Source organism: Myotis davidii, unplaced genomic scaffold (assembly GCF_000327345.1).
Source record: "Myotis davidii unplaced genomic scaffold, ASM32734v1 scaffold753, whole genome shotgun sequence".
Classification (NCBI taxonomy): domain Eukaryota; kingdom Metazoa; phylum Chordata; class Mammalia; order Chiroptera; family Vespertilionidae; genus Myotis; species Myotis davidii.
In genome coordinates, this window is record NW_006286231.1 from 2,016,545 (window position 1) to 2,029,940 (window position 13,396).

At 38.1% G+C, this 13,396-nt stretch overlaps 1 protein-coding gene across 2 annotated transcripts in view; it reads right to left on the minus strand.

Annotated features, from left to right (window-relative positions):
* Positions 1-13,396, minus strand: part of STAM2 (signal transducing adaptor molecule 2) — a 39,708-nt gene that overhangs the window by 25,655 nt on the left and 657 nt on the right. The gene's annotated exons all lie outside the window — the stretch shown is intronic.

Below are 13,396 nucleotides of genomic sequence, written 5' to 3' on the forward strand. Positions count from 1 at the left end.
GGTTGATGCCCCAACCCCCCAATCGGCCCTACCCTGAGCGTGACTGAGGGTGGCATCGCAACCTTCTGATCTGCCCTGCTCTGTGCATGACAGGGGGTGGTTCCCCAACTCCCCAATCGGCCCTGCTATGAGCCCAACCAGGAGCTGCGGGGCAGGCACCTAGGGATTGGGCCAGCCCTCTACCACCTGGAAGCAGGCCTAAGCCAGCAGGTCGTTATCTCCCGAGGGGTCCCAGACTGCGAGAGGGCACAGGCCGGGCTGAGGGACCCCCTTCCCCCCGAGTGCACAAATTTTTGTGCACCGGGCCTCTAGTCTATATATAAAAGGCTAAGTGACCATCTGACTGTCCGACCAGCCAGTACCTATGATGTGCACTGACCACCAGGATGTAGATGCTCAACACAGGAGCTGCTGAGCTGTGGTGACTTAGCAGCTGCGGTTCTCGGTATGTCAGAGAACCGGTTTTAGCCCAATCCCCACAGGCCAGGCTGAGGGACTTCACCTGCCAGAGGGACCCCCGCTCACTCCGTAGACGGCCTTCGAGCCAAGGTGCCACCCCAAGGATTCTAATTTCCTTTCAATGTGCACGAATCCATGCACCAGGCCACTAGTAGTTAATAATAATAAATAACATTTACATGAACTTTTTAAACAGCTTTACTGAAATATAATTCACATTCTAATAAAATTTGCCCATGTAAAGTGTGAATAAATTTATATTCACAATTTGATGTTTTTAGTATAATTAGAGACTTGTGAAACAATCACCGCTATCTAATTTTAGAACATTTTCATTACCCTAAAAAGAAATCCATACCCACTGGCAGTCACAGTATAGTCTCGCCCCATCCTCTCCACCCTAGACCACTAATCTACTTTGTATCTCTATAGGTTCCTATTCTGGATTTTTCATATAAATAAAATCATGAAGCATATGATCTTTCCTGACTGCCTTCTTTTATTTAGCACAATGTTTTTAAGATTCACCCATGTTGAAGAATGCATCAGTACTGTACTTCGTTTTATTGCTGAATATTATTCCATTGTATAGGTAATACCGTATTTTTATTTCACCACCAGTTGATGAACATTCCTGTATTTTTTTTTAACTTCTGGTTAATATAAATAAGGCAATGCTGCTATGAATGCTTGTGTACAAATTTTTGTGTGGATGCATGCTTTTATACCTCTTTGGTATATACCTAGGAGAATCGCTGAATCTCACAGTAACTCTATTCAATTTTATTAGGATGTGGCAGTTTTCCAAAGCATCTGTACCATTTTATGTTCCCACTAGCAATATGTGAATGTTTCATATATAGTTTTAAAATACTCCAAAAATATACTATATTGCCCTCGCTGGTGTGGCTCAGTTGGTTGAGCGTCATCCCATGCATCAAAAGGTTGCCAACTTCATGCTCATCTTTTCTCTTTGCTTATGGTGGAGTTTTATTTGTGCTGAACAGATCTATCACTCTTTTCTTTTAATAGTATCTTTCACCATCGTTTTCAACTACCTAAAGATTAAATATTTACCTGTATCAGTGGTTCTCAACCTTCTGGCCCTTTAAATACAGTTCTTCATGTTGTGACCCAACCATAAAGTTATTTTCGTTGCTACTTCATAACTGTAATGTTGCTACTGTTATGAATCGTAATGTAAATATCTGATATGCAGGATGGTCTTAGGCGACCCCTGTGAAAGGGTCGTTCGACCACCAAAGGGGTCGCGACCCACAGGTTGAGAACCGCTGACCTATATTCTCTTGTGTATATACTGTTTCTCTTTTATGGGTAAATCTTTAGTCTACTCAGAAATTTCATTTAGCATATGGTGTGATAGGCACAGATAGTAAAATATTCTTACACAATATCTGCAGTAGATCCAACATCTAAGAATCTATCCTTTCCTCTTTGATTTGAGAAACCAGAATCATTTATTATCAAATCTTGACACACAATTTTGGCCATGTGAAACACAATTAAATGTGAAACCTATGCAATACCCTCCAAAACCCTTCTAATAATTTCAAAAATATCTAAACAGAATATTTTTATTTGACTAACTATATAGAAAATTAAAAGCCCTGTTTGAATACCCTATCCAGCAGAGTATTACTCTCTACACATGTAGGGCTCATGATTACTCTTTGTGAAAAGTATAAAATCTGAAGATTTTATAATAGCCTGCCAAAAAGAATTCCATTTTTCAAGTGAACAAAATAGCAGTTAAGTTATGTACTTAGGAGCATTTTAAACTCTTGGAAAAATTTTAAATATTATAATTAAGGAACCATTCTTTGATAGCATGTCACTTTGCCCAGCGTTGGAGCCATATCTCACATTATCCTATGTCAAATGCACAGAAAATAAGAAAGTTAAATGAGCTCTCCTGGGCCTGTCTGCTAAATTTCCAGGGTTTCGTGGGTATAAGTCATAACATTTCATCACCAGGTTTTGATTACTACCTATAGACAGCTTCATCTACCCAGTGAAACATTTCAGAAAGACTCTAACAATATCATAAAAGAAACAGTCCATAAATAAGGCTCCCCTTCCACAGAGTCCATTATGTTCAACATATAGCTTTAAAAAGAATTCAAGTCTACTCATAAAACTTTTAATAAAATAGGCTCTATCAGTAATAAAAAAATTAACCATATAAAATAAGAATGCCCACAAGAGATCTTTAAAGCTCCTCCAACTATGTTTGGAAATAAGAACTCATGACTGATCTGCTTCCAACCATGACAAAATATCTGGTACCAGATTTGCTATTCTACCAAAAACAAGTATAAAACAGGCCAAAATATATGAGGCAACTGTGTTCAGAAAATGAATAACAGTGCAGGGCTGAGATCTTTCAGGGAAAGGAAATATGAAATGAGCCTCACGATGGCCCCAGATTTCTGCCTGGGAAGACTTTCCTGTCCCAACATAAGGAAACAGCCCTAGTAGAGCAACTCAGAGACAGAGACCAGATTTCTGAACACATGCTTCTTGTTAATCAACACTTCTCCCAGTGCGCGCGCGCGCACACACACACACAATGAGACTCAAGATGAAATCTAGCAGAGATCACCTACTATGGGGCTGAAAGGTAGTGCAATGCTGGAGTTTTTGGAATTTCTGCCTGTTATGAACTCAATGTCTGTGTCCCCACAAAATTCATCTGTAATTACCTGCCAGTGTAGCAGTATTTGGAGACTGGGCCTCTAGCAAAATGATTAAGGTAAAATGAGATCATAAGAATGGGGCCCTAATCCAGCAGGATTAAATGTCCTTAGAAGAGATACTAGAAATCTCTCTCTCTCTCTCTCTCCCCCTCCCTCTCTCCTCACACACAGAAAGAGATCATGTGAGCACACAGTGAGATGGCGGCCATCTGCATCCCAAGGGGAGAGTCCTCACTAGAAACTAACCCTCTTGGGACTTTGATCTTGGACTTCCAGTCTCCAGAACTGTGAGAAAATACATTTTGGTTGTTTAAGTCACTTAATATATGGTATTAAGTTATGGCAGGCCGAACAGACTAACACTCCAGCCAACTAGAGTAGAGAGAACAATTCCGACATTCAGTTGAAACCTCCCAAACACCACATTTTAGGAGTAAAGGTCCCTAGAATTTAGTTCAATATCGAAATAGGTCTGCCTCACAAAGAAAACAAAGCCTGACAAAAACCTAAAAGATCCTCCAATGATATAACTACCTGAAAGAACAAAACTCAACACTTTTTAAAGGAAGACAACATAATCTAGCCACTTCCTTAAAAGAATAACTACAATGACCAGTATAAAGTAAAAAAAATTGCCCTAACTGGTTTGGCTCAGTGGATAGAGCGTCGGCCTGCGGACTGAAGGGTTCCAGGTTCGACTCCGGTCAAGGGCATGTACCTTGGTTGCAGGACATCCCCTGTAGGGGGTGTGCAGGAGGCAGCTGATCGATGTTTCTCTCTCATCGATGTTTCTAACTCTCTATCCCTCTACCTTCCTCTCTGTAAAAAAATCAATAAAATATATTAAAAAAGAAATGGTATTGAAAGGACAGCATCTCAACTAAAATTATTCACTGGATAAGCTTAAAAGCTGATTGAAAATTACAGAAACAGTAAACATGAAGAAAGGTCAATAAAAGTAACCAAATTTGCCAAACCGGTTTGGCTCAGTGGACAGAGCGTCGGCCTGCGGACTGAAAGGTCCCAGGTTCGGTTCCGGTCGAGGGCATGTACCTTGGTTGTGGGCACATCCCCAGTAGGAGGTGTGCAGGAGGCAGCAGATCAATGTTTCTGACTGTCTATCCCTCTCCCTTCCTCTCTGTAAAAAATCAATAAAATACATTAAAAAAAAAAAGTAAACAAATTTGAAGAACAGAGAAATAAAGATTAAGAAAAGGAACAGAGTTTCAGTCTATTTTTTAAAACTTTCTCTAACAAAATACTGCAAATTAAATAGTTTAAAATACCACCTGTTACTAATTCATAATTCTGTAGTTCAAAATCTAAGCAGGCTTGCCTAGGTTCCATGCTCAAGATATTCAAGGCTTGTTGTTGGGAGATTGATGTTATTTAACTAAAACATGGTAACTAAATTCATGCACATTGGAACTATGTAAAGTGAGTAAACTAAGGCAGAGTTTAAATCTTTTTTTCAAATGTACATGGAACTACCAAAAACTAGAAATAGTTTAGGATAATATACACAATATATTCTCTGAGTACGATATGTTTTTATCAGATCAAATGTAAAACCCAATCACATGGAAATTAATCATGTAACCAAGACTATGATAGGAAGGCTGGGTGAAAAGGTGAAGGGATTGAGCCACAAAAACCCCACAAAGATTATAATAGAAGCCAACATAAAATTTTATTATAATTAGGCTACAACACATTAATACCTTGAGGGAAAATTATTTTTAATGTGTTAATAAGAAAACAATTATTTTTATATCTTAAAATTATAGAATAGAAAAAAACTGGCAAAAGAATTTCTTTAGAGCAGAAATAAACTAGGAAATGGAAAGCAAGTAAATGAGTAGAATTCATTTTGGTATTACACGGAAACCACAGCTGCCAGTTTCTACTAAAGATATAAAAATGTTCTTTCTTTGGACCAATTCATTATAAACTGAAAAATTATTTGAAAAATATAAGAGTTTGCGAGTTGTCAGTTATCAAAAAAAATTCAGTAATGAACAATTTTTAATTCTATATGCTATCATTTAAAAATTATATACTAGGTGTACTGGCTAATAATGTGGGGTTTTTTTCAGTAGCTGGAGTTACACATATGTTGATATATATGCAATTTGATATGTATGCTATTTTGTTGTATTGACAAGCTTCAAAACTTCATATGTCAAATTTTCTGAAGGTGTTAACATCATAGGTATTTTTACGCTTAAAAATGTCTAATTTCGTGCCAAAGAAAGAGCATTTGCAGGAAGTTTTAATTCATTTATTTTGAAGTGCTGCTGAAAGTTATCGTATACTTCAGGAAGCTTATGGTGAACATGCTCCATCTCACAATACTTGTGAACACTGGTTTAAACACTTTAAAAGTGATGATTTTGATGTGAAAGACAAAGAACATCCAGGTCAACCGAAATAGTTTGAAAAAGTGGAAAATTGGGTATCTGAATGGTTTGCCTCAAAGCAAGAAAAGTTCTATTGGGACAGTATCCACAAATTACCTGAAAGACGGGGGAAATGTGTAGCTAGCAATGGACATTACTTTGAATAAAGCACTTTTGATGTTTCTCTTGAAATTATCGTGTTTTCTTTGATTACAAAATCCGCATTATTAACCAGTACACCTAGTATATGTAAAAGCCAAGCGACCGGAATAACTGGAACGACTGGTCGCTATGACACACACTCGGCAGGGCCAGCCGGCCAACCTCCTGCAGCCCCAATTGGGGTGGGCAGGCTGGAACCCACCCATGCACAAATTCGTGCACTGGGCCTCTAGTACTAAATAATAGGGGTATTGTATATAACAAAATTTTTTAATCCTTCATCGTTTCCCTTCATGCTTTCAAAAGAGACCTACTAAATATATCTTCTGAGGTTCATTAACAGTCAGAACTATAACTACTTGCCAGGACCTTCAATTTTCAACATTCCTTAACTAGAGGAGACAAAAGAAAGTCCTCTTTGAATGGAACAGTAATAGCTGTCACAAATAGGTCTCAATAGTAAAAAATGTTAGAAGGTGTTGTGTCATAGGAACAGAGAGGTGCTTGTCCCTTAAGCATAGACAGTTACAGATCCATTAAGAAAATAACAAGAATAGTCTAGAAGATGGAAGCAATATTTATTACTACACAAGAAGGACTGAAGATGCCAATAGGCTAGGGTGAAGTTCAGTCCTATAAAGGAAACATATATTTGGACAATATCAAAATTTCTCAGGTTTCTAGGAACAATATTCTCACCAATGTTACTGACTATTTGAAATAGGAAAAAGACTGAAAGCTAATACACTTTTTAAAAATTTTGTTAATAAATGAAAACATAAAAAAACACCCCTGTCCTCCCCCCAAAAAAAACACCCAAGGTAGGGGAGGGAAGTTAGATTTGGGTATACATGGCAAGCAAAAGGGAACACAGGAGAAAAGGAAATGATATACTTTAAGTTTAAGTTTTGTTTTGATATCTGGGTGATAGATGGCTAGAACTATCAGCTGTCAAATGACCAGTGTTTGATACTCCACATGACATACTATAAATAAAATGTACTCTTTTAACATTAAGAACATCTCTGAGGTCCTTTCATTTAAACAAACAAAGGCAGTACAAAGATACATCCATGTAAGTACACTGCTATAGTATTATTATACTGTACATTCACTTGTAGAAAATCATCCTCTCGCCCACTTACCGTACTTTCAAACAATAATCTAAGTAAGCTTTCTAGTAAAATTAAAGAATAAAAATGTGTATTTTAAGTGTCAACATGATCAGTTCATAAGAAACAAAAGTATAAATTACAATGTCTTTTCTCTTAAATCCTAAAAGAGCCTAAAATAAATTCCCTTTTATGATTTGACCAAATGATCAAAAAACAAAGGCCCAAAACAGGTAAGACTATCAAAGTGAAGCAAAACAAGACTGGGGACTTGCTCTACCACCTCTAAAGGTCACCGAGATTAGACTGTGGTATTGGTGCGTGATAGCTAAAGAGAACAGCGTGGAACAGAAAGCACAGACACAGGCCTCGTGAAAGGAAATGTACTGTATGAAGGAGAGGGTTCTCCAAAATAGTGGGGAAAGGATAGACAATTCAGTAAATGGGGATTAAACAAATTGATTATTGTCTACTGTCAATTGACTATCCAATTAATCCTTCCTGGGAACTTACACTAAGATTGAGTCTAGGTGCATTGAAGACCTGTGAAAATCAAAACTTTAATAAAACTTTCAGAAGAAAACATGACAAAAATCCTTATAAACTCAGGGTACAGAAAGCTTTCTTTTTTTTTTTTTTATACATATTTTTTATTGATTTTTTACAGAGAGGAAGGGAGAGAGACAGAGAGTTAGAAACATCGATGAGAGAGAAACACCGATCAGCTGCCTTCTGCACATCCCCCACTGGGGACGTGCCCGCAACCCAGGTACATGCCCTTGACCGGAATCGAACCTGGGACCCCTGAGTCCGCAGGCTGACGCTCTATCCACTGAGCCAAACCGGTCTTGGCTACAGAAAGCTTTCTTAAACAAGAAATATAAAATCAAGGGCAAAGCCTTGGCCAGAATAGCTTAGTTGGTTAGAGCATTGACCCAATACACCAAAGTTGCGGGTTCGATCTCTGATCAGGGTACATATAAGAATCAACCAGTGGCCCTAACCGGTTTGGCTCAGTGGATAGAGCATCAGCCTGCGGACTCAAGGGTCCCAGGTTCAATTCCGGTCAGGGGCATGTACCTTGGTTGCGGGCACATCCCCGGTGGGCGGTGTGCAGGAGGCAGGTGATCGATGTTTCTCTCTCATCGATGTTTCTAACTCTCTGTCCCTCTCCCTTCCTCTCTGTAAAAATCAATAAAATATATTTAAAAAAAAAAGAATTAACCAGTGAATGCATAAATCAGTGGGACAATAAATCGATGTACTGGTATTTCTCTCTCTCTTGCTCCCTCCCTCTCTTCCTCTCTCTAAAATCAATCAATCAAACAATACATTCCTTTTAAAGCAGGGAAGAAAAATAATATAACTAAATTAAAACTTAATTTTCTTAACAATAAAAGACATCTGAAACAAGTACAAAGAAGCAACAAACTGGGATCTATATTTGCAATTCTCATAACCAATAAAAGGTTAGTAGAGAATTATATGGAACTCTAAAAAAAAAATCCTACAGAGTAAGTAAAAGTAATGAGAAGGCAATTTATAAAAATACAAATGGAATGACCAAGAAATATATGATGTTCAACTTCACTAGCAATGAAGTTAAAATAAAATGAAAACAATGCCCTATTTCACATCCATCAAACTGGCATAAATTTAAAATCTGACAATACCCAGTGTTAATGAGAATGTGGAACAATAGGGGCTCATTCCACCACTCGTGGGAGTAAAATCTCCCACAAACCCTTAGATGGGTAATTCTGCTATCTAATATTTTGCAACTCTGCACTATCCACACTTTTAAAAGGGATTCCTCTTCAAGATACAATCCCTGGAGAATCTCTCAGTCATGTGAATAAGAAAATCATGGATAAGAACTTTTACTGCAATGTTGACTGTAATAACAAAAAACTGGGGAGAAAAACTTCATGTCCATTAATGGGAGACTGAATAAAAAATGTGGTATAAGCATACAGTGGAATACCACATAGCTCTTAAAATTAATGAACTAAAGCTAGGAATATCACAAAAAAATGGTGGATGACAAGCTGCAAATGAAATGCACAGAATGATACTTTTTATGAAGTTTAAAAACATATAAAGCAATACATGTAGTATACTGGTATGCACAGTACATACAGTTGACCCTCGAACAACATGGGCTTGATTTGCATGGTCCCACTTATATGCAAATTGTTTTCCATAGACAATTTGAAAAAATTTTCTGATGAAGCAGAGCCTAAAACAGATGACATAAACTTATGGTGTTGATAATCCAATATAATACTGTAAATGTATTTTCTCTTATGATTTTCTTTTTTTAAAATATATTTTTATTATTTCAGAGAGGAAGGGAGAGGTAGAGAGGTTGTTAGTAGTTAAGTTTTAGGGGAGTCATATAAAGATTTTTTTACTGTGCAGTGGGTTGGTTTCCCTAACCCCCATGTTGTTCAAGAGTTATTTTATAATATAACTGTATATTATAATATAACTGTATAATATAACTGTATATTATAAAGCTAGAGTTTATAGCTTTTTGTACAAAAAACTCTGAGAAGGGAAGCAAAAGAATAGGATAGAACCTCACTGTGTTCAAGAATTGACATAAGTACATAGATGTTATAAATTTGAACATATTTGTATTACTGAAGTACAATCAATATCTACTTTTATATTAGGGTTTCTTGTAAATATAAAATTCCCAAGCTAACTCATTTTTAAGTTCTAATATAACACAAGCCAAAGACACAACAATACACACATTCAAATTTCCCTTTTAAGATAAAAGTTCACACTTCAATCCACTGTCAGAATTTTATAGAGACAGAATTTGAGGTCAGCTTTGTGGGACACAAGTAGGTGTATCTTTAAGGAAGGAGATACCAAGGTTGTTAAAAAAAAAAAAAAAAAAAAGCAAAAGCCTATTAGTGAATAGTAAATGGCAGAGGCAGAACCTTGCAAGAAAGATTGCCTGGACTAAGGAGAAAAAGATAAGCAAATAGAACTGGAGTTAGGGAGCAGAACAGACAAGTCATGAGTCAGGAACCAATGCAGTGAGATGGAAAAATTAGTACAGAATATAAGGAAATGACATTCCTTTTAACACTAACCACTAAATCGTCCTACTGTGGCTCTGTCCGCATGTTTCATTTTTCCCTTAAAATCTTGTAAGATGGCTGCACCAACCAAAAACCCTATATTCCCTTTAAGATGCTGGACTGGAGTGTGTGTATATTTTTGTTTTTGCCTCAGCACAGCTTCAAGGGAATTTTATTAAAACAAAAAATAAATCCAGATTTGAATAAATCCAACAAATATTTAAAGAGCTCTCATGCTACCATTCCTAGCATACCAATTAGGATTTGTACCTTCTGACTCTGAAAAAAATAGGAATTTCCTGGCCTTTGGCCTGCTTCCATTTGACAAGTCATATTCTATCATCAACTTATGACTCACTACAGCTCTTCCTCTGAATCTGAGAAAAGGGTTTCTTCATGACATGAATGATGTCAGAAAGACTGTTCACCCTCTGGTGAGACTCAATACGAATCAAAGAAACGTAGGTTCATCTTTAAAGGCCCTTAATTACAAAATGACCATACCATTAAGGTAAGGTTACTTCTTGTAGGTAGAAATACTGTCAGAAAAGGGGGAGTGGGAAGAGAGGACAGTGTCAATACCTTTACAAACAAAAAGTCTGCCTGGAGGTCTTAGTCTTCTTTTCAGAGAAGAAGACTGCTTTAAGTAAAGGGAATTATGTAAACAAAGCATGTCATGTTATCTCTAGTACTATGATAATCACACTACATGACAACTGCCTTTCTATGTGTATATGTGTCCTCCATTAGACTGAGTTTCCTGAAGGCAGTAATCCAATCTGTCTATTAAATTTTTGTGTCCCCAGAACTTAATACAATGTCTGACATACAGTAATCATTCAATACATGTTTATTGAATGAAAGGTGAACAAAGATATGACAAAAAAGAAAAAGAATGGTAAAAATCTGACTGAATCAAAGAGAGTAAGTGAAAAAGACAATGCATTATGGCAAAGAAACATTCCTGTAGACATCTCAAGTTAAATAATGACTTGCTTGTATCGCTTAACCCAGTGGTTCTCAACCTTCTGGCCCTTCTCATGTTGCGACCCAACCATAAAGTTATTTTCGTTGCTACTTCATAACTGTAATGTTGCTACTGTTATGAATCGTAATGTAAATATCTGATATGCAGGATGGTCTTAGGTGACCCCTGTGAAAGGGTCATTCGACCACCAAAGGGGTCGTGACCCACAGGTTGAGAACCGCTGGAGAAATTACAGATGGATCTCAATTAAATTTGTTCCTTCACCTTTAAAAAGTCTTTTGGATACTGACAATCACACTTGAGTTAATAAATAAGTACTTAAGGTTTGGTTAATGGCAATGCCCATGAAATAATCTATACACAGCTGTATTTTTATGTCTGCACAGCAGTGTCTCTTACTACATTGGTACTAAACTGTGAAAACAACTCAATCCACTTCTAGAAGTTTTCAATCAGAAAACAGAGGGCTTCCAGAAAAGATTTCCCTTGAAGAAAGAGTTCCACAGTTTTAAAATTTGAAAATCATTTGTCTTATTCTAGTTTGCCCATTCTGTTTTATTTCACTAGGACACAATAAAAGTCTTCACACCAGCAATGTATATCTATAAAAGGCTAAGTGTCCATCCAACCGGTAGCTAGGATGCACACTGACCACCAGGGGGTAGACAGTCAACGCAGGATCTGCCATGATGCACACTGGCCATTTACAGACCTAGCGCTGACAAACCAACACTCAGCTTCCCCCAAGTGGGACACAGGCCCCGCCACGACCCCAGATTCACCCCACCAAATCGCAGCCAACGCTGCCAAGACCCCATGGCACAAAATGCAGCCCACAGCCCAGCCCGAAACAGTTGCTGTGGCGCCAGATAATGACATCACATAGCAACGCCCAGCTATTTTACCCTTTGTTCTCCCTGCATGAACTACAATAATAATCTGCTTCATGTTAATATTTACTGCTGTGTTGCTGACAATTACCTGAAAGAGAAGTTGGGGTGCCTCACTGGGCTGGAAAAAGTTTAGCTAAATCAGAAAGCAGGTCTAATTAAGCAAGTTTATTCTATATCTAAAAAAGGCTAAGTTGGCTCACGCGTGCGCAATACATATAAAGCTCTCGCTGGCACGAATTGCACATGTCAATCTGTCATTGTCGATTATGAATTTGGTTGACACTTCTACTATAGGGAAAAGGTGAATAGTGATATTTAAATATTTCTTCTAATTAATTTCCTTTCAATGTGCACGAACGCGTGCACCGGGCCACTAGCCACTAGTAAGCAATACGAGTCTCAGTGCAATAAAGGAAGACATCATTAGCAAAGGCTGCTTCCTAAACTTACGCCAGTCACGTGTATTAAACTACCACGAAAAAGTTGAATAAAATTATGGAAATACAGCCCTAGCCGATTTGGCTCAGTGGATAGAGCCTCTGCCTGGGGACTGAAGGGTCCCAGGCTCGATTCCAGTCAAGGGCATGTACCTTGGTTGCGGGCACATCCCCAGTGGGGAGTGTGCAGGAAGCAGCTGATCGATGTTTCTCTCTCATCGATGTTTCTAACTCTCTATCCCTCTCCCTTCCTCTCTGTAAAAAATCAATAAAATATATTTTAAAAAATTATGGAAATACATATTTGAAGACTATCTAGGATCAATATATAAAAACGTTTAGCGCCATAACCGGTTTGGCTCAGAGGATAGAGCATCGGCCTGCGGACTGAGGGGTCCCCGGTTCGATTCCGGTCAAGGGCATGTACCTTGGTTGTGGGCACATCCCCTGTAGGAGCCCTGTAGGAGCTGTGCAGGAGGCAGCTGATCGATGTTTCTCTCTCATCGATGTTTGTAACTATCCCTCTCCCTTCCTCTCTGTAAAAAATCAATAAAATATATATTGGATGCGTAAAAACGTTTAGCTCTATGGGAATGGAAGTGACTTAAAATGTACATTGTATTTGACTTTTGAACACACTTTTGGAATCACATTAATATATCAAAACAGGGTACTTTTTAGTGTCTTCACAGTAAGAAAATTGTAACTTATGAAACAGGTGGCGCAGGGCTGTGATGCGAAGTACCTGTGTGATCCTGGTAATGTTTAGCCACTCGTTTTTCATTCCACCAAGTCCTAAAGCTCTATCTAGGGTTCTGTTAACTAATCTTACTTAGCCTATTTGTTTTTACTTTGATTCTAGCGCCCCAAATAAAAAAAAAAAAATTCTCTTACCCCGTCCATCTTTTTCTCACTTCATGGTCACTGAGACGAAAGCGCTCCTACAACCCCAGCCAATAAATGCTAGTTGTTCTGGGCGGTTTTGAAACCCTGGGGTTTTCCTTTTCATACCCCAAGACAACATTTCGTAGCACTTGCGCCCGCCAGGGACAGGGAGTAGCACTGCCAAAGGCGGTAAACAAATGCTGAAGCCCCGCTCTCAGGGCCGGGGTACATTAGTGTAGGGGCGAG